This window comes from Meleagris gallopavo, chromosome 1 (genome assembly GCF_905368555.1).
Source record: "Meleagris gallopavo chromosome 1, MGAL_WU_HG_1.1, whole genome shotgun sequence".
NCBI classification, from domain to species: domain Eukaryota; kingdom Metazoa; phylum Chordata; class Aves; order Galliformes; family Phasianidae; genus Meleagris; species Meleagris gallopavo.
This window is the reverse complement of record NC_139404.1, coordinates 77,056,036-77,078,383: the sequence shown is the minus strand read 5'-3', so window position 1 is coordinate 77,078,383 and position 22,348 is coordinate 77,056,036. Positions and strand designations below refer to the sequence as shown.

The 22,348-nt window shown below is 37.9% G+C and overlaps 2 long non-coding RNA genes across 3 annotated transcripts in view; one reads left to right on the top strand and one right to left on the bottom strand.

Annotated features, from left to right (window-relative positions):
* The window catches only part of LOC146545447 (uncharacterized), a 32,532-nt gene that overhangs the window by 6,352 nt on the left and 3,832 nt on the right, over positions 1–22,348 (top strand). For both annotated transcript variants that reach the window (XR_014886435.1, XR_014886434.1), the window contains exons 2-3: positions 1,745–1,987; positions 21,429–21,476. This is a non-coding gene — a long non-coding RNA (uncharacterized LOC146545447). The remainder of the gene's footprint in view (positions 1–1,744; positions 1,988–21,428; positions 21,477–22,348) is intronic.
* LOC104913156 (uncharacterized) lies at positions 9,794–21,853 on the bottom strand. The gene is made up of 4 exons (XR_795162.4): positions 21,701–21,853; positions 16,487–16,567; positions 11,811–11,951; positions 9,794–10,807 (listed from the first exon to the last, which is right to left on the bottom strand). It is a non-coding gene; the product is annotated as an uncharacterized LOC104913156 (long non-coding RNA).

Genomic DNA, 22,348 nt, shown 5'->3' with positions numbered 1-22,348 from the left:
ACAAAGGAATTTATTATTGTATTATTGTCTATATAGGAATGAGAAATAAAGAGAAGAAATAAACTGTTCACAATGCATGAAAGTGACCATTTACATATGAAAATGAGTTTTGCTATAGCTTGTTATATCTTATATGTTTGTGGACGATTCTGAAAAACACATTGAGGACTGCGTAAAATCCACTGATACTGATTTTTTTAGGATCATAAAACCAAAATCAAACTGTTAAGAAATACTAAGTAACTAGGACTAAGTCACTAGACAATAAAGCAGCAGATTACATTAATTGTTGAACAATGGAGAGTATACATCAAGGAAAACAGTCATACACAGACAAATGGATTGGCTCTTAACTGTGGCCAACTAGAAAAAAGACGCTGGTCTGAAAACATTTGCCTTAAAGTTACAGTATAGGAACTCCTTGTTAGAAATTTTGACATATATTAATTCATCAGATTGTAGGGCCAAAATAGAAAACATCAGAAACTTTTTGCATTTCATTAGAATACATTGTCAACTTGATTACAAAATGATGTACAAGCCCAAAATCTACATCTACAGTAGGTAACTACATAAGTAGCTGAAAATCCTTGGATCTAATAGATACTAATATGCAAGTCTTTATATGGAAAGTCACTAACACATCATCATTAGGATGAGAGGCAATATCACTGCAGACTTACCCCATCCTTATCTTCCCTCCATATCTGCTTTTGGCTGCTAAGTGAGAGAACATTCCAACAAGGTAGGTAGACATACAAGGTCACTATGCCTCATTCTTGTATGCAGCTTGCTGTATATCAAAAGTACATTATTACTAACAGATACTGACCAGCTGAGTGACAATGTACCCTTAGAAGAGGGATACCATCACAAACTCAGACCAGAAAAAATGCTTCCTACAAAAGGAAAGAAGAAACAAACATCGATTTAAATCCTGTCCAAATTCCTGACAGTGAATTTGTGAATGTTTGTTCCTCATTTCACAGACATTGAAACTCATAGCATGTGAAACCATGAGCGTTAAAGCACATCACAGATTCAGGAGAAATTTTTGGTGATTGGCTCATTTGAAAATAAAGCTAACAGGTCTGTTCCAGAACCTGTGACAGCCTTTACTCACAGCCACCAGCCTGTGCCATATAGCAGCATCTTGATATCTTAAATGATTTTATTACGTTCTTCTGTTGTCTATTTGCTTATCCATTCCGGCTGGTGCTCCTAGAGGGGATGAAACACAGGACGAGAGGAAATGTCCTCAAGTTGTGCCAGAGAAGGTTCACTTTAGATATTAGGAAAAACTCCAAAATTGTAGTCAGGTGCTGTAATGGGCTTCCTGGGGAGGTGGCTGACTCATGTCCCCGGAGGTGTTCAAGAATCATGGAGATGTGGTACTAAGGAACATGGTTTAGTTGGAGATACTGGTATTATGTGGATGGTTGGACTAGATGATCTTAGTGGTCTTCTCCAACCATAAAGATTCTGTGATTCTATAATTACTTTGGGAGCCTAGATCTTCAAGGACTTTTTGTCTTGTGCATAATTTCTGTTGGTCCTTTTTATTATCTAGAACCACACTCTTGTTCCTCCTTGCATAGATTTCAGTCTATGTCAGCAAAGAGAAGTAAGCCATACTGAAAACCAAACAGATTTGGGGCACAGAAGATGACAGGTGTCTTAGTTCCAGCTGGGAATGAACTGTTTTCTTCAGAGTGTCCAATATGATGCTACATTTTGGTTCTAGGAGAAAAACAACGCTGACTACACACCAGTGTTTATGGCTGCCTGCTAAGCATTACATAGAATGAAGGCCATCAACAGCAAAGTGCCAAAGGAGCTGGGAGGACTTAGGACAACTAACTTTAATTGGCCAAAGGGATGGTCCATACCATATGGCATCAAGTGGAAGAAATTCTGAAGGGAAGTGGGAGTTCATCTCGCTCTTTTCCATTGCTCAGAGGGCTAGCTGGGCATTGGTCGGGGAAAGGTAAGTAATTACTTGTGCATCATTTGTTACATACATTCATATATATGTTTGTCATAATTATTATTTTCTTTATCTTTGTATATAGGTTTTTAAAATCTCAACCTATGAGTTCCATTTTTCTTTTTTTTTCTTTCCAGTTCTCTCCCCAGTCTCACTGAGAAGGGGGATAGTGAGCGAACAACTGTGTGGTGCTCTGCCATTTGCCAGGTTAAATCACAATAACAGGTCAGGCAATGCCTTTCAGAGTTCCAACTCATTCAATCTGCGTTTGAGGAACTGATCACCATTTTGATGCTATGCAAGATGCCAATTTCCATCCTCGTTTGTCGTTGACTTGACAAGCAGGCTAGGAGAATGACCTGTTAGACTCAGATGTACATTACTTGCATCTGCTATAGACTCAGAGAATCTGTGACAAGAATAAAAATTGTAACATGCAGGCTGCACAACAAACAAAAATGAAAACTGTGTCAAATGAGGATATTGGGATACTGTTAAATGGGGTTTTGTAGCTCTGTTTAAATTTATCTTGTTTCTATGGCATATAGCTAGAGAAAGTAAATAGGTAAAAACTTTCTCTCGCTTCCAGCTTAGCATATCATAATAAAAGTAACAAATTAATCCTTGAGAGCTTCAAAAAGTTTTCCTACTAAACTAGGAGACACAAGCTCATAGTTCCTCAGCTGTCAACCTGGAACAGCATTTAAGCAGGTGATTTTATGCCAGCTATATGTGGAAGGTCAGATAATGATGAATGTGGTGTCAAGTCTGGAAGTATGAAGTTGAGCTTCTTGTTCTTAAGAAATTTCAAACAGCACAAAGTAGAGATATTTTATAGTGGTGCTAGAAGACCTCGGGGCATATTTACTGTGATGCCAAAGCCCACTATCAGTTTCTTTGCTCAGCCCTTAAGAAAAGAAACAAAACCCAGAAACTGGATTAACCACACAAATTCTGAAGAAATTTAATGGAAATCCAAAGTAAGGATACACTAGAAGACACCAGTGTCTGTAAAGAATATGGCTTCAGTCTTGAATCTGATAAATCCATTGCAAACTCTGTTTTGGGATACCATGCAGTGCTCAGCATAGCCAGTGTAAGAGGGAGAATTATGTGTATGTGTGCCAGGGAGAGTTAAAAGGTGAACAGTCTAGTGTTTCTCACTGAGATCTGAATGAACACAGTGACCTTGGCCCCCATCTTTTCTGTCAAGTAACTGATACAGTCTTGTTAATGAGCTCCAGAGAGAAAGTAATGAAAAAAAGAAAGGAATATTCTCGAGAAAGAACAGAGGTGAGATTATGAATGGAGAATTAAACAGTGGTGGAAATGCGTGTTTTTTAATCCCCAGCAGTCTGCCTCAGTGCTCACTTTTGAGTGACTGCATTTTGCTCTCTTTCTTGTCAATTACAACCTTCTTGCAGTGATTCTTTACCAATGGCCTAGTGACCATGCTCTGCAGTTCTCACACCTTCTTGATTGCTTCACATTATCCACCCTTCAAATATTCCCACACTTATGCCTTCCACTTGCTAAATGACCAGTTTCAGGCTTTTGCCTGTGGCTTGAAATTACTGATTTTGGATGATGATCCTGAAGTGTAAAGAGCTAGGATAAGTCTGAAAAAAAGAGAGCTTAAGTAGCAAGATCTGTAAAACATCCATGCAACTAACTGGCTTCTCTGCAAAACCTGGCAGATAAGGTGGATTGCATTAGTCTTGGGGATTGCCTTACTCTTAAGGATTATATCTGGCAATGTAACATATATGGACTTCCACCTATTCCATGCCTTTCTTCTGCACAGTAGGGATACAGTATGATCTGTGTTCACAGGCCTGCTCTTGCCACAAGGCAAATTAGTTTAGAAAGCATCAGTCACATTTCTGAGCAGAATGAGGAAGTGTTGATTCACTGTTTTGTGGTAGACATGTTGCATTTGCTTTTTATTCAGCTCTTCTTAATCACAAAACATTTTAAATGATTGTAACAGGGCTTTTATCTTTCTTGGAGTTGATTGATTATCTGAACTAAAGTTGCAACTGAGATTTAAAATAAGAAGCAAGAGAAAATGAAGAGTTCTGTGTGTACTCTACTCTCAGATAAGTGGTGTATGAAGTGCCCTGGAATCTCAGTACAAAACTTATGTTTCTCTGTGCATTGCTGTCCTGTTACTAAGGCATATGCAATTGCTAAAAATGGAGAGAACGTGCAGCCAGATGTGCTGCACTTCAGGGCTGAGAACTATAAATTATTCAGGGCTTACGTGTCTGCAGTTCTATCTCAGCTTCATCTATTATCTCAAGTTTTGTGTTGTTTCACTACTTTGGTTTTTGGACCTGTGTTTTGTTATTTACTACTGATTATCATCTGATTTTCTATTCAAGAGCAATTGAATGAGCATGAGGCCCGACCCTCAAGAAGTCAGCATTTGACTCTTAAGTTAAATGGCATCTAGTTAAAAGGCTGTGGAGCAGTTTGGCCATTGTTATAAGAAAATAACTGAGAGTTAATAATTAATGTACATATAGAAATCAGCTCAGAAATTATTTTATTATATTGACCATACATAAGGAAATGAATTCATGAGGAAAATTATGTAAAAGGACAAGGCCACTTTTTAAAGTCTGTGGTTTCTACAGAATCATGGAATTGTAAGTGTTGGAGGGGAAATCACCTATTTCAACTCCCTGCTAAAGCAGGTTCCGTACAGTATATTACACACAAAAGCATCCAGGCAGGTTTTGAGTATATCCAGAGAGAGGGACTCCGCATCCTCTCTGGGCAGCCTGTTCCAGTGCTTTGTCATCCTCAAAGTGAAGAAGTTCATCCTTATGTTTATATGTGACTTCCTGTGCTCCAGTTTGTGCCCACTGCCCCTTGTGCTGTTGCTGGGCACCACTGAAAAGAGCCTAGCCCCATCCCCTTGACTCTCAATATTTAGATATTTATAAGCGTTGATAAGATCTCTTCTCAGCCTTCTCTTTTCCAGGCTGAACATTCCCAGGTCTTTCAGCCTTACCCTGAATAGGAGAAGCTCCAGCTCCTACTCATCTTTGTGACCCTCTGCTGTTTTCTTGAACTGAGGTGTCCAGAACCGGACACAGTACTCCAAATGTGTCCTCATCAGGGCAAAGCAGAGGGAGAGGATCACATCTCTCAACCTGCTGTCCGTGCTCTTTTTAATGCAACATACAATAACACTGACCTTGGCCACAATGGCACACTGCTGGTTCATTCTCATCCTGTTGTCCACCAGCACACCCAGGTCCATCTCTGCAGATCTCCTTTCCACCAGGTCAGTCCCTGGCCTGTACTGATGTATGCAGTTATTTGCTCCCAGGTGAAGGGCTCTATATTTGCCCTTGTTGAACTTCATCACATTCCTCTCCACCTAGTTCTCCAGCCAGTCCAGGTCTTGCTGAATTGCAGCACAGCTTTCTGGTATGTCAGCCACTCCTCCTGGCTTTCAATGAATTTTAGGAAATTGTTCTTAAATTTTCAGCTGTTCTCCTGTACAGACATGTCTGAGAAAATGTTAATCACTGTCACATCTAAACACAGATCAGGACTGCAAGTAGGTAGGGACTAATCCAGCTCCTACTACAACTGCAGTAATGCTCAAGGGTCTCAGAGTTAGTGCTCAGTAACAGCTCTGTAACTGAGCTGTAACTTCAGCTGCTGAATCAAGCCTTCAAAGTAGATAACGTTGGAGCTTGAGAGACTGTACCTTTGCAGGAACTCAAAACTTGATTACAAATACTACTTGATACAATAGATATTTAGAAGGCAAGTTATCTCACTGCATCAAGTTGCAGGATAGAGAGGCAAAGGATTGACGCCATCAGTAATCTTTATCTTGAGTCCTTGTTCTAGGAGCTTCAAGATGAACTGACATGATAGTATCAGCTATGAAAAATAACAGTATGTGATTATGTAGCTCTCTGTGCATTGCCATTATCAATGTATAGTGAAATAAGATCTGATGGATCCAGCTTTAACTAAAAATTAAGGTGATTTAAATTTTACCAAAGAAATTTCCACTCAGAGACAATTCATTAAAAATTACAAGTTATCATAACTTTTTCTCTCATTTTCTATGACAAATAACTGGACTATCTACAGCGACACTTGAGCTTGAATACATTAGAATTTGACACATTTAATATAAGGATCATGCAACTACCTAGTTGTGACTGTGATTTTTGGGAGAAAAGTAGGATGTCAAGAAAAGAATTCACTTAATATTCTCAGATTCACTTCCATTATTTTCTTCACAGGTGCTTAATGTACCTGCAAAGAACAAAACCAGGTTTAACTCAGTAACTTGTACAAACAAGTAACTATTTTAATAAGGCATAATCCCATTGTATGGAGTTGTGCAGGAAAATTTTTCTGTATGTAAATACTGATTGATGATAAAGTATTTTCCTGATGCTCACCTCAAAGAATTATTAAGTTATAAAGAACAAAAGATGTATGTTGTTGTAACTTCATCAAAAGTGTTTCAGGTTTTTATTTCAGAATATGTTTTCCTAGATCCAGAAATATTTGAAGTATTACAGAGCTCATGCTGCTTGTGGTGCATGTTCAGGCAGAGCTCAATACACAGAGGGCTATTTTTACAGAGTTCCTTGTCATCTTGCCTTTCAGCATTCCAGTAGATAAATAAAACATAAAAGTAGGAAGAAGCTAAAAAAAAAAATCACCTTAGTTTGTAATGAAAGTAAATATTTTGAGAAACCCCAAAGCATTTTCGCTTCCAGTGCTTTTTAACCTAAAATGTAATCATTCAACATTTCATTCTTACTAAAACAAACTAAAGATTGTAATAATAGAATTTCGCACAACATACAATTTCTCTTTCCTACATAACACACCCTCACAAAATGTATGAGGTAGAGTGTGTATGACTGATTGTCATCGTATTTGACTATGCAAACCACACAGCATTTTCTGAAGTCCAAATACTGAGACTACTGGGGAAAAAGAGTTGAGCAGTGGGTATTTTAGCTTTCCCTGCCTATCATTCAATAAATAAATAAATAAAAGCTATAATAAAGCAATAGAAAAAAGGACATTAAACTTATACTGTGGTTGCTCTCTTGGCTGCCAGCCCAGTTGTCCTTTTCTTTGTAAACTGTATTCCTTGATTGCTTTTCCACTCTGGTCCCCATTATTTTTCCAGATTCAAAGACAACAGATTACTCTCTCTCTCTCTCTATATATATGTAAACATTCATGCATAGTTGGTTACAATGTACGAAATGAGATTCTTTCTCCATGACACCGTTTCCTTTTTTAATGCTCTGTTCATCTCCTAGTTAATTTGGGTATGAATAATGTAGTATATTGAAGTTATATGACTTTCTAATTTACTTCATCACCCTCTAGCACATCCATAGGATCTGTAGGTATGTGTTACTTTTTCTTACCTTTTTGTCAAAACCACATTTGGAAACATTAGATCTAGGAGAGTATTTCCTCCCCCACCCTCCCATACTAGGAGGAATGAGGTATAGTAATGTACAAGACTGTGTAAGCTTTCCTTGACAAAGGAGTATCATCTTGGACTTGCATCCCCAGATATTAGACTAGTTTACTTGTCAAAAACAAGAAAAAGTCAAACAAGCTGCTGTAGGACATATACACCCACAGAACTGGTACTCAGCTGCTCCCCTATAGAAACAGAGGAAGCACATCTGAGTGGGCCAGAACTATAAAAATGAGCTTAAACAGCTCAGAAGATTTCATTTGAGTTTAGGGCCCAAGTCTGTTGTAGGCTTCAGGGTTCAGATCTAACTTTCAGTTCAACAGAGGCTTAAATTCACCAGAACTGTCCTGAAACATAGCAGAACTAACTTAGGTTACCTTGTGTTTTGTTGGAGGAGTTATAAAAAAAAACAGTAGTATTGTCTCCTTTTCTAGCATTATAGCTATCTTGAATGAAGCTCCTGTAACAGACAGGGCTTTGAGAGAATGAGCTCTGCTCGTTCTTCAAGAATGTCCTCCTCCTTAATGAACCTTACTGTAACAGTAAATGAAAATTCAAAATGAACTACTCAAATCTGTCACATCACAGAAGGACGGCATATATGGAGTGTCCAGCTATGCGGAAAAGTGGTTAGCTGATTCATCTCAAAGACAGTGGGCTACAGTATATCTCATCATGTAGGAAGAGCTACATGAGTTTTACCTCTCCAAGTCTGAGAAGTGATGGAGTCAGTCTTTGACTTATTGTCAGGTGTCAAATCTGAGATACATTTAATTGCAGACGTAAGAGAAATACCTGTGTTAAGCCATCTGAGAGAGATAATCCTCTCCTCACACTGCTTGTGTCTTGCCTCTTGCCCTTTGAAAGAGTTTATTCCACTCCTGTTTATTTTCCTTTAATGAAAGTCCTAAAATATTTGTTTGGTGCTGCTTTATAAAGGGCATCCTTGTAATGATGCATTCTTTTAATCATCTTCTTCAGTCTTCATGTATACATCACAGTGTCCATGAACAAAAGGGATGACACTTAACAGCAAGGGCTAAGAGAATGGCTGAAAAGCCAGAAAAATCAGGAGAGCAGGATATACCTGAAGTAAAAGGGAAAGAAAATGCAGAGAAGGAGGAGGAAGCAAACAATCTCCAGGGAAAGCTAAAGGGACGAAGAACAAAGGAAAGAGGCAGCTCTCTCGTGTCAGGTTTACAGTCATGTGTTATATATAGCACATGTAAGGTGCGTACAACCAATGACCAGACAGCCTTGTTGTACTGATTCCATGACAGATAAGCCCTTTCCTCCTCAAAGTGTGTCTAAGAACCATGTGGTTGAGAGCAGGATCAGACCAAAGTTTGTTAAATTTATCTTAAATGGTCTAGTGGGCTGATTGTCAAAACCACAAGTCAGTATGCTGAATTCTCAGTAACCAGCAAAAACAGTCACTTCAATTTTTAGAAGTTTGTTACTTCTCACTTTAAACAAACTACTTGATCCCCTTCAGAGTTACAGAGCAACATACAAAGCATCATATGCATGCTTCTTACTCAGGTATCTATGCAGTGCACCTCTCATGTGGTAGGATCTGCCACTGAAATTCCCAAAGATCTGCTTGTTGCAACTAGAGACCTGATTATCTGTGCAACTTCCTGTTGGGCTTATAATAAGTGATGGTTTCTAATTGGTCCTGAAATGCATATCCCTTTTCTTGCTTGCATACTTAGCATCTGTGCATTCAGTTTCCTGTGAAGCTGCTTCATTCTGAAATAATGATCTTGTCTTTGGTAGGGCTTGAATGCCAGGAACTGTGATTTCTGCTTCTGTTTCTTTTTTTATCTGCTATGATTGCACATGTTATATATATGCAAAACTACATTACTGTAGCTCTTGAAGATTGTGGAAATTTTCTTGCATCTTAAGAAAGCTGGAACTAATTAATTTAGCCTGGAAATTTGATTTAGCTGTAGGGGCTATCTGAGAATATTATGTGAGAGAATCTTCCAGCTAAAGTCAGATAAGTGCAGTGAAGAACAACAATATGCAGGTCCATTTCATGTCCAAAGTCTCCTGCCACCATTTATTTTTTTATCTGTTTTTTTTCCCCATTTTTCTGGATCTGGATTTATCCCACAGCACCTGGCAAGTGAAAGAATAATCTCAAGAAAAATGTAATCATTCTCTTCTACCAGTCATTTGATGCTTTGCACTGTGAAGCAGGAATTCTGTCTTTAGACAGTACTTATCAGATCAGCACCTTGCTTCATGACAACAGCTCAGAAGCACTGCACTCATACACTTGCTGAATGTCTGACTACTGCAAGAACAAACACGAGTATGTGAAATGCTTTACTAAATTTCTTTACTGATTTCTGGCAAACATATTATAAAAACATAGAAACTTATCAACAGCAACAGCACAGCCTAAGATAAGCTTAGGAATAGGGAACGATTCTACAAATATTTGCTATACTATATGGTCCCTTCTATTCAGGAACTGCAGATCACTGATATCAGCATGTCTCAGAGAAATTATAATGGGTGAGGATTCAAAATAATGAAAAACAAAATAATAATTACAAACATATTTGTTTGAATCTGAGGTGGTTTAGTTCTAGTGAAGGACTCTGACTTAACTGAAGCTACTGCATTGTGGGAAAAAAAATGGAAACAAAAAATGAATTACTGCTCCAAGACAGAACCAACATACTGTGGCTCTGTGAGACACTCATCTGGACAAGCAAAACAGAATAATTTTATTCATGTGGGGAAATGAGACTAAGACTTCTCTGATGAACTAATGAACTTCCTTCATCTTCAATACCCCACTCCTATAAATCTCACCAAAAGCCATCAGAACAATAAAAATCACATACAGGTGTGGATCTCATAAAAAAAATTTAGTGCAACCATTCACATTCTCTATTTTAAACATTCATTTTTGCACTTGATCATATCAAAATCTAAAAGCTTATCTACATGACAGATTACTGTAAAATCAAGTTGTTGAAATAGAAGTGATGTTTCAAATGGGTCCTCCTGCTCATTTCTGTTGTGTAGACAACACTAAGATCCAACTTATGATGCAGTAGCTCGAGCTAGCACCTTGTTACATGCACTGATACCATGTGGTGGTTGCTGGTGTTATTACATCAATAATATATTTTTTCCCGTATACAGAGAGGTTAAAGGTTTTGTGAAAATCCTGGAAGAAGTAACTGAAGAGTGGCCAGACTGTCGGCATGTCTTCTTCCATAGAAGTCTATGCAGAGGAAATAACATAATAGTAAACATTTTGTCTTGTTTTATTGAAGAAGCAGAGCCTTTCTGATCTGACTTTCCTGGAAAAACAAAAACAAAAACATAGTTAATAGAATATCCTACTGAAGGATCCTCTTGAGTAAAGGAAGGGCACTTGTGCATCATGGGGACCATGGGTAAATGTGCCATGCCTTGAAGTGGAGGCCTGATAGAGCAAACATGATTGGTGAGCCACTGGCCCTCCTGTTGTGATTTAGCTGCAGTGAGGAGAACTCTGCTCAGTGGCAGGGACACTGCATCTGTCACAGGATATGAGATGGTGTCTTCAGCACAGATTTGACAGCTGCCAGGGAGAGCTATCCAGAGGGGTGACTAAACACACTTTATAGCTCTATAAGGAGTGTGTCTTAATACTAGGTCTGCTTTCCATGCAACATGTCCTTTCCCAAATGATTTACCAAAAGTTTCCCAAAAAGCTCTAATATGAGATAGGCACGGATGCTTATGTTTGCTCTTTTTTCTCCGCACATACCATGTCAACTACGTTGGCATGAAGGTGACATTGCTTTTCCAGTGCTGCCCACGGAGATACCTGGTAGCACTGGATGTGGATGGGAAGATTTTCTCTGAAAATCTTGTTCTTTAAGTTTCCTTCAAATGTCAGACTGATCAACACAGCTTGTTTGTTCATGACACTTCAGTTGGTCCCTCTTCATCCTGGCCTGAGCAGCCATTGGAGGTATCCCCTCCATCTACACCAGCAACTTGTTAGCTTTGTTTCATGGCAGGCTGGTGGGGTTATTTCCCTACACAACTGGGAGGTGCCTATGATTAAATAATGAGGCAAAATTGAAGACCTGCTCTCAAAGGCAGTTCTGTCAAAGTTCTTGGCTAACTTGTGCTCTGTTAAGTGCACTATGAATCATCAGCAGGGAGCTAGATATTATCCAGTGTGAACGTGAATTGCTGTCTGGCCGGATTTTTCACGGAGACTTTATCATATGAGTAGGATGCTTGCTTGTACCTCTTCTGATAGTGTGAAAATATTAAATGAAAACACAAATATTGATAGGAACGTCTTACCCCATTTGTCAGCAGAACCACATCATCTGTCTCAAGGTTAACATTTCACTGCTAAGAGGATCACAGTGATGAATAGAATCACTGCAAAGAAGTACAGGACGATGGCAATATAACACCATTGTGCGTTCTCGGAGCAGGCTACTAGTGAAGAGAAAAGGAAGAAAGGTCTCACAACAGCTAGAAGCAACTGAAGTTTTTTTCTGTATTATTCATGGTAAGGAGAGAGAGGGTTGGGGGAAAGAGTCTTGTTGAAGAGAAGCAGCCTTTTTACTGTGAACTACACATCTAGTGCCTATAGACAGTGAAGTTTATGAGGATATCATCAATGTGCTGTAGATACAATTGAAAAAGTTGGGTTTGCTTTTTGTTATTTCTCAGTTAAATGTATTTGTAGAAAATTAATATTCCTTTGGCAAATATTTTTATTATTTTTAGTTATAGTTATAATTTTAGTTATTCAGTAAAAATAAAACCCTTATTTATGTACGCTTATATGTGAATTCACATTTTCAGGATCAGAAGAACCTGGCTAGTTCTAATTTTTATCATGCTAGTTGCTGAGAAGATGCTTAAAAACATGACCTCTCATTTTCTGAAGCTGTGCATAGCTTTGCCAGCACTCTCACCTTACTGTGCAGTTCACCAGCTGTGGATGCACAGCTCTGCTAGAGCATTTTGCTCAGCAGTATACCTAGCTGTTCTGTCCCTGAGTGTCCTTTGGAAAATGGCTCATAATAGTGGTGCTAACATGGATTATTATTCTCAATTTACACAGCTGAACACTCAGAAGGAAATTATGATGTTCTCCTTCAGGCTTTTTGAAGAAGTTTTCATGGGTAATTCGGAATTCTACAGACTGCTTTTCCCAGATGGCCTCTTAACACTCTTTTTAAACAACAAAGAAATATGTGTTTAATTAGTTGTTAAATCCCTGCCTTCATCATTTTCTACTTTTGGCACCATAATTCTGCCCAGGATATCTGTGCTTGTGTTCCTCTGATCCCTATTCCTTCACACTTTTCATACTGATCTATATGATAAAAAAAATAATAAAATATAAATAAGAATTGGAACAGGCATCTAATTACTGTGACCTTTAAAGATGTTTCAGTGAAGAATGCGAGTTAAAGATGGCCAATACTGTGATGGACAATTATACTGGTTTTTTAAAATATGTTAACACCATAAGGAGGACCAGAGAGAACATTTGTTCATTACCTGATGAGAATGGTCACCTTACACACAGGGACATAGACAAAGCAGAGATGTTTAATGCCTTATTTGCCTCTGTCTTCAACGCTGATAATGGGCTCTGGAACCTCAGGTGCCCTGAGTTGGAGGACCTTGAGTGTGGTAACGATCAACTCCCAGCCAACCTTAAATTAGTGTAGGATTTTCTGCCCCACCTGGATGCTTATAAGTCCATGGATAATGGGATTCATCCCAGGGTACTCAGAGAGATGATTGATGTAATTGTGAAACCTCCCTCAATTTATTTTTCAGTGTTCTTGGGAATCTGGAGAGGTCCCAGTTGCCTGAAAGCTGGCAAATATTGTTGAAATCTGGCCAATTTTCAAAAAGGGCAAGAAAGAAGGCTCTGGTAGTTGGAAGCCTGTCAGTTTCACTTTCAGTGCCTGGTAAAATTAAGGAGAAAATTATGCTGAGAGTTGTTGAAAAACACCTGAAGGAAATGCAGTCATTGGTTACAGCCAACATGGATTCATGAGGGGAAGGTCCTATTTAAATTACTTTCTTTTTTGACAAGGTCATCCATCTAGTTGACCGAGGAAAGCTAGCTGATGTTATGTTTTGGATTCAGTAACTTTTGATACTGCTTCTCACAGTATCCTTCTGGACAGTATACTTTTGTCTAGCATATAGCTAGACAAAAACACAATGCGATAGGTGAGCAACCAGTTGACAGTTATAGTAAATGGCCAATACTGGCAGCCAGTCAGTAGTGGAGTTCGATAGGGCTCTATTTTAGAAACAGTTCTCTTTAATATTTTCATAAATGATTGGGATATAGGCCATTTTGTTTTGAGTATTTTTGGATGTTTTGAGTATTTTTGCTGACAATACTGATTTAGTATTGGAGTGTTAGGAGTTGCTGACTCTGTTGAGGGTGGAGAGGCCTTGCAGAGAGATTTAGATAAATTAGAGGGCTGGGCAATCACTAACTGCATGAAGTTAGTTTAACAAGAGTAAGTGCCAGATTCTGCACCTGAGAAGTGGCAATCCTGGCTATGCATATAAACTTAGGGATGAGATTCTGCAGAGCAACCCTGCTGAAAGTGTTCTGGGAGTCTCGATCAGCAGTGAGTTGAACATGAGTCAACAGTGTGCCCAGGCAGACAGGAAAGCCAGTCATACCCTGGGGTATTCCATCAAGCATGGAATTGCTAGCTGGTTGAAGGAAGAGATTGTCTCACGCTACACTGCACTTTAACAGCCTCACCTTGAGTACTGTGTGAGGTTTTGAGTGCCACAGTACAAGAAGGACATAAAGCTATTAGAAAGTATCCAAAGGATCTGTCTAAAGGAAAGCATCCAAAAAAGATGGTAAAGGATCTAGAGGGGAAGAATATGAGGAGTGGCTGAGATTCCTTGGTTTGTTCAGCCTAGAGGAGACTGAGAGTAGACCTCACATGGTCTACAGCTTCCTCACAATAGGGAGCGGAGGGGTAGCACTGCTCTCTCTCTGGTGACCAGTGAGAGAACCTGACAGAATGCCATGAAGCTGAGACAGGGTTGGTTCAGGCTGATTCAGGAAAATGTTCTTCACCAAGAGGGAGGCCAGGAACAGCCTCCCCAAGAAAGTGGTCATGGCACAGAGCTTGCCAGAGTTCAAGACATTCTGGACAACACTCTCAGACATATGGTCTGATTTTTGGATGGTCCAGTGTGGAACCAAGAGTTTGACTTTGTGATACTTAAGGGCACCTTCCAACTATATTATTCTATGATTCTGTAATGATTCTTTGATTCTAAAATTTCGCAAACCTGGAAATATGGATATCATAGGCAAAATCAGAGAAGGGAAGGAAGTGAGGACTGAAATACAAAAAGGCAGTCAACAAACAAAAGATGATGAAATGTCAAAATAATACATTACATCACTTATAATACTTTTGATTCTGCCGCACAATCCCAAATTCAGCAACACAAAACAACAGTGAATTTAAAAGAAGTCAGTAAACTGGTTTTACCTTTATAACAGCAGGATTGAGATATGCATTTAATTCACTTTCCTTTCTCACTGACTGCCACTTTTAATAAGAAACATTGCCTGAAACTTTCAGTTTCTTTTCCCCTCTAGTAAGGCCAAATTAACTCAGCAATGGGAACATTTGTTCTCACGTAGCATTTTCCGCAGCTAACATTTTTTTTCTAAAAATAGCTTGTTGTTCTTCTGCGTTGCATGAGTGCAAATACCTTCTTTCCATCTCTTACTCGTGTTCACCTCATACATGCAAAACAAAATTTACTTTAAGGGCAGGTCCCAGTCTTCGAAAAAATAATGTAATGTATCTTAACATTTGCACTTCAGAAAAGACCAGATACAAGTTATCTGAACTTACTGAAAAACTGTTTAAGTCCTAATTATCTATCACTTTCTAAAAATAATTCAATTTCTGTGCTTTAAATGATATTGCCAATCTGTTTATTTTTTTTTAAAATGCATCTGGAAAAGAAAAACAATACATGGAAATCATTGCTAAAAAGAATAAAAAGTTTTCTATTGTGTCTATTGAAAAACTTTAACCACATGTTCTAAGCATCCTCTCAGCGGCAGGGATCAGAGAAAAACAGATCAGAATTATCTGCAGAAAAGATGGAGAATGATACTGTCCCATACTCCATAAAAGTGGGGTATTTGTGGGCTGAATGAGTGTGGAGTTGCTGTGTTTTGTACGGATCTACTCGCTAAAGGCATGAGATAGCAGTTTGTCTGCCACTTGGTCTGCTTCAGGTCCTAGTCCTCCAGCAGGCCACAATGCCTGCATGGTGCACATTCATTTGCTTCTGGGGTCCTTCTGGGATGATCTAACTAGTTCCTTCTTGGGGGAATCCTAGTTATATTTCACAGAACCTTTCCTTTTTAATGGTACAGACACGGACAGTGACAATCCTTTTCCCCAGAACTGATCTATAGCATGATACCATCGTTTATGTGAGAATCTAATCCAGTTCCTGGCAGCATGTCACAGTGTATTCTGTGCAGTGCTGTAGAAGCCAACCAACCCAACAAAACCAATCCAACTCAATCACCACCAAACAAACAACAGCAACAAAAACAAGCACAGAAAACAAACAAAACAGACAAACAAGCAAACAAGCAAGCCATACTTTTTTAATGTTTAAATTCAGACATTTCTGAACGAAAACACCACAAATGAGGAAGGGAGAGGCCAGAGACTCTACTAGTGTGTTCCAGGCTGCATGCAGTTGACAGCACAGACACAACACTGCCTACAGCAATGCGCCCTAAGGGCACCACTTGCTCCCAGATGCAATGTCCCCAAACTTTAAATTTGCCTAAACCATACCTACATCTCTCTGGATATCTAACACCAAGCAACTCTTCCATTACATGTAAATGTGTAATTACAATGATAAACAAAGCAGAGAACATATAATGAAAAAGTTTTAAACTTCCTGTTGTGTTTTAGTACTTTGATGCGAGGTCTTTGGTGTACCGTCCTGTGTGACAGATTTCCGCCTCTTTTTCACCTCAGCGTAGGTTATCTGATCACCTGCAGAAACAAAAAGTACTCCATTAAGAGGAACTGACTGAGACCAGCTGTTGTGGTTCTCATTTGATCCAGCACCTCCCACCTTCCAGCATCAGTGTTTCTTGGAGAAAATGCTAAGAGCAAGGACACAGTTTTTATTTTTTTTTTCTTTTATTTTTTTTCTGGTAAACTTTGCGTGTCACTGGATGAATTTGTCAAAAAGGAAGTACTAGCAGAGCTTTTGCAAATAATTATGCCATTATTCCAAATTTATTTCAACTTACTGTTCCAAATAAGTACAATAGAAGTTAGTTATTACATTTTAGGAAAATTTAAAGAAGTTAATACTCTTATTATTCTGTATCTTATCCACACATACATGTTTTCTGTTGGCATTTAAGCAAAGTTAATCGATGGCAATATGTGGGAGGCTATTTTTTTTCCCTATGTATTTCTCAATAAACATTTTCTTCCTAGTGTATTCAGATTTTTGTCATAGGTACAAACCATGTCTGTTTTCCACTGTTTCTTTCATACAGAGGAGCACAGTTCCTACTTGAACAAAGCCATGCTGTACTGCGTGTGCAGAGAGGCAAGCTATTTTCCCTTATGAATTAAATATCACTTCCAGCAGTTGATCGTGTAAAATCATGTCAAATATTATGTAAACTGTAAGCATTCTGCTTTCATTTCATCCACAGGATATTCTTCCTTAAGTTCATTCTTCCACGTATTTAAAATAAGGTTTTAATTAATTGCTGGTAGGCATCATTGCAAAAAGAGCAAAGGTTTTAAGTACAAGCAACTTTCTATCAAAAAACCTTAAAGGAAGCCTAGCTGCAGTTAATTCTCATCCAGAATAGTCCAAAAGCGAGGTTGTTTTATTTTTTTCTTTTCTTTTTTTTTCTGCTCTTAATTACAGAAGACAGAAACTTGAGGACAGAAGAATTAACAATAGACTTATTTGAATCTTTATTGCCTTATTAATTTATGACCACTCTTACTTGATAGCAGGGGAGTTACTCTCATTTCTTACATCAATGCCCTTGGCATTTGCTTTCCTTGATAAGAATCTTTTTTGTTGGCAAAACATGACCACTCACAGTACAAGTGGTCATCTCCATTGATTTGAGACTATAGGCTTAGAAGTCCCCATTTCCCACACCAAGATAATAGAGCAAGTCTTTCTCTCATTATGGACATTTATACTATTTGTTGTATTGAGGTTTACAAATCACAAAGAAAAACTTATTTTCCTCCAGCTACAGCTCCTCTGTTTCTTCCAAGTGTTAGTTGTCATTCTTCTTCCTGGTGTTTCTTTCCAATTTGTCAGCTGATAATCAGGATAAGGAGCTTCCCAGATCACCTCTGTTCTAAGAAGTCTGTCTTTAGGATTTATTTTGTAAAAATCTCCTACTTTCACTTGATCAAACTATCCTTTCCATATTTCAGGAAGAGGCCTCCTACTCTTGCCAAAGAGCATGTGCCCATTTCTTCTGAAAGCTACCTGGCATCAGCAGACTGCTTGCAGATGTTGGCGGCAATGAAACAATTGCCTTGAGACAGATAACATTTATGCACAATAAACTGTGACTTTTCTATTAGTGAGAGGAATACTTCCACGAGCAGTAGCATTTCCTCTTGTTATACATAGATTCTCCAGTATTTTGTATGGCACTACCTGACATTTGTTTTTCAAAAATGATGTAGCAGAGGACGGTGTTCCTACCACTCACTGCTGAAAGTCTCCCTGTTCCATGTCTAGTGTTCAGTCAGTAGAGAACTCTCAATTGTCCTGGTAGCCATAGCTATGATTCCAACCACTAAAAAACCCAAAAACATTCTCACCGTGAATTTCAAGATTTTTAGGATCAATGGAGACTAGTGAAATATCTTCAGGGCAGGTTTCTACAAAGGCTTGAGACTGCCCGCATATTCTCTCTCTGGACTCTCTGCCTAAATTTGGAAGAATTCCCATCTATTCTATTATCAGGGGTGCAAATTGGGCTGGAAGAGGACTAGGCAGTGGGGGTTTTCAACATCAGCTGTTCATTTTCCGAAGAAAGAGAGTCGTTTGCTCAGATTGTTTAGCCTCAACTTCATTGTTCTCATAACCTTTAGAGACCCTGCCTGCAATTGTCAGTTATTTTCCATGAATGTTTAAGCTAGCATCTCCACAACAGAAGATATCTCTTTCACTGTACTAGTGCAATTTCAGTAACAAGTGCTAGACATCACACTCAAAGCAGGCAAAGATGTTTAGGTACTTGATTTCTACTTCTATCATGTTGTCTGTCTGCATCATGTAAACAGTGCTTTAAAATTCGTACACTCAGATATATGCCAGGAAGACATCTCTCTGCCTAGACAATGGGCACAGGCCCATTGGCCCAATTAAGCAACATCATAAACTCAGAAAAGCTCACAGTTACATATATAAACAGGAAGATGACTGCAGATCTAACAAGGTGAGGAATAGCCCTATGGCACATTTTCTTCTCCATCTTGTGTTATTAAATCCCTCCATGGATTGTCAGAGTACGAAGAAGAGGGAAAGCAGAGGATAAGTAGGACATACCTGACAGACCTTTGCAGTTTTCTATAGATGGGGCAGTGGGAGGAAGAGAGGAAGAAACTGTATTTTTTCATTAAATGTAAGTTGTTTACTATGCATCTTAAGCCCCATTTTCCCAGACTGTGTACATCAAATTAGTTTGCCAATGATGTATGAAATAAAATACTTTATTTTCTTAAGAGAGAAATCAAAGAGATCTTTTCTTTGAAGTGCCGTGGAGAAAATGAAAAAATGAAAATTTAAACAGCTCAAAGTGGAGACTAATAGCTCTTGCCATAACATGCAGAACTTCAAGAATTTCTTCAGTACTGCTGAGGATAAAGGCAGAGGAGAAGCAGGGTGCAAATTGGTGGGAGCTGGGCACAGTGCCCACAGGGCAATAGCCAAACCTAGAGTTCTCTAGTAAGGTAAGACAGCTCAGCGGTATCCTTCAGTATGAAATCCCTTTTCTTTGTCATTCTAAGTTATTATTCCTGTCTTGTAGGAGCATCTTCATTCTTTTTCAGGTCGTATCAATGATCTAAAGTAAAACGTGTGGAGTTAAGATGGCAGCTGCTTTTTCCTTTGCACACTGTCAGGCAAGCGTCTGACTTCACTGTAGCTTGGCAAATACCAAGCTTTTGAATAAAGAAAAACAACATCTTCAGAATGCTAGAGCTCCTGAGGTCTGTGTTAGGCTTATGAAAATTGGTGAATCCAAACCGTATTAATACTAAGCATTATTAAATCTGTCACATTGAATGCAACATCTTTCTCACACAGAAGGTGGGGAGTGAGTAGAGTTCACAGCACCTAGCACAAGATGAGGGCCACAGTTTCCTGTACTGTGCTGTTCTAACCATTGAAAGCCATTGAGCACATCTATAAATTGAAGATGGAACCCATAAAAATACGTAATGGGTATGTATGCACATGAGAACATGGAAGAAAAACATTAGCTAAATATATCAGGTGGTTTTTTTCACTATGTCTCAGTAGAATGCACTAGCAATAGGTGAGATTGATTTAAAGCATTTATTTATGCAAGGTTAATGAGCCTGTGTGAGTCATTATTTTAGGATTTTATTAAAGAACTTTTTAGACAACTAAGGGAGCAACAAGAATATGTGTTAAAATGGAAAAGATTTTTTTTTTAAAAAATGGAAAGGCTAAACTCCACACTATTTTCTAAAATGCAAGAAAAACTTTTTACCTGAAATTTAGTTTTTTATTTGGCCACAAAATTTGCCATCCAGTTTTATTTATTTATTTATTTATTTAGATACAGCCAGTCCAAGAAAAGAATGTTGGCAGTTTTCAGAAATATGTTATTGAGTTAGAAGGCTCTCAAGATAACCTACAATTGCAGTTTTTAAGCATATTTTACCAAGGTATATTAAAAACTTAGAAAAAACAACTAGAATTATGATAATAATGAAAGCATTAAAATATAGCTGGGATTTCAAAGGATAATGTCAGATGATGAAACATAGTTTAAATGGAACAGACTTCTATACTCCTGAATTTTGAAACATTTCATAGAGATGACTGTATTGGGTGTGCGTGCATCTCCAGAAAGTACTTATGGAGTAATTCTATACTGGGAGATATCCTGACAGTTTGGCTCTTCTGCAGCAAACTGGTTGTGATCGTGCAGTCTAATGGACAAACTGACTTAACATATGAAAGCTGAAGGTAGACCACTAATACAGATATTTTTAGTACTATGTACCAAAAAGAAAATCAACAGAATTTATTTTTATAGAATAAAAGCTGCTTTCATTCTGGAAGCCTTTGACTTTCATGCTGTCAGCTCTGAATATAATTTCAAATACTTTTTCCATGTTTAATTGTCTCATTGCTAACAAAGATCTATTCTTTCGATTGGAATAAAAAAAAGGTAACTAGATATATTTCTTTTAAAGCATGAATGAAATCCATGAGCGAATATCTCTGGAACTTTATTGAAAATACATTTTTAAAGTAATGTAGTTTTATGGTAGAAGGCATCAATAGGTCATACGCATATGACCACATAACAGAAATATCTATAGATTCTTGATTGTATTTTTCTTAACATACAACTTGCAAAAGAGGAGAAGAGAATGGCACACGGATAGAGAAAAAGAGAGAAGGAATGAAAGAAAAGAAAGGAAGATGTTTTATAATTAAAAATTATTTCTGGTGTTTATCAAAATAAAATTTAAAATATAGTTATCCTGCAGGAGAGTGAAATATAATCAACGTCCTCAGTGCACTGTAACTGCACATTTTAATGCACATTTTAATAATTTGTATTAATATCTTGCGTTTTTGCATATTTCACAGGCAGCACTTTACAGCCATTCTGCTGTAATTCAGAATGGGATTTTAGAGGTAAGTCTTTATTTTTCATAAAATTCAATATTCATTCTACTAATAAACATAAATTTTCCAAGTAGATTAATATATAATAGACAAATATCAATATTTCTAAAAATGCTTTGAACAAGATTTCAGCATGTTATGGATGTTTCAATTAAAAAAGAAAAAAAGAACGTTTTAAGAACGTATCGCTGAAGAAAAAAAATGTAAGTAATATTAAGATGGCCATTTGTTACCTGCATTTGCAGTCTGTGAAGTGCAGTGTACACTCTCCCTAGGTTGTAACTCTGCATAAATCACCTTATTTGCCATTTTGAAGAAACGTCTTCAGATCTGTAATTGAAATGGACTCACTGAAGTAGTACCCCACATGACATCCTTTCTGGCCTCCTCCCACCTATCACACCACAACAGGTCAAAATAAAGGTTTAGTTGTCCGTAAAATGGAAGGAAACTAGATGCTTCATTTTTTTCTTACGTAAATTCTCACTTTGTATCATTATTTTTAGCCCCTCCTGTTGATGTATCTTCAATAAAAACAATATAGTTATGATTTTTATCAACTTGCTCATAGTTTGTGACCTCCAGCCCACTCATAATTTTAATCTGGAACATGACCTGCAAACATGCAGAGTATGCTCATATCCTGTTAAAACCAACTGGGCACTTAAACCTTTTTTAACAGAAAAATCAGTTTGTGATTGTCAAGTCACTTCCTTCTAAACTTTGCTAGTTTAAAATTGAAACCAGAAAGTAATGATGAAGGGAGAAAGACATTGCTGAAACATCTCATACATTGGTATATTTTTTTGCTTCACTCTTCTAAAATGAATAAAATTAATTTTTAAATTTGGATTTGAAAGAGAGCAATACTATCAACTTTT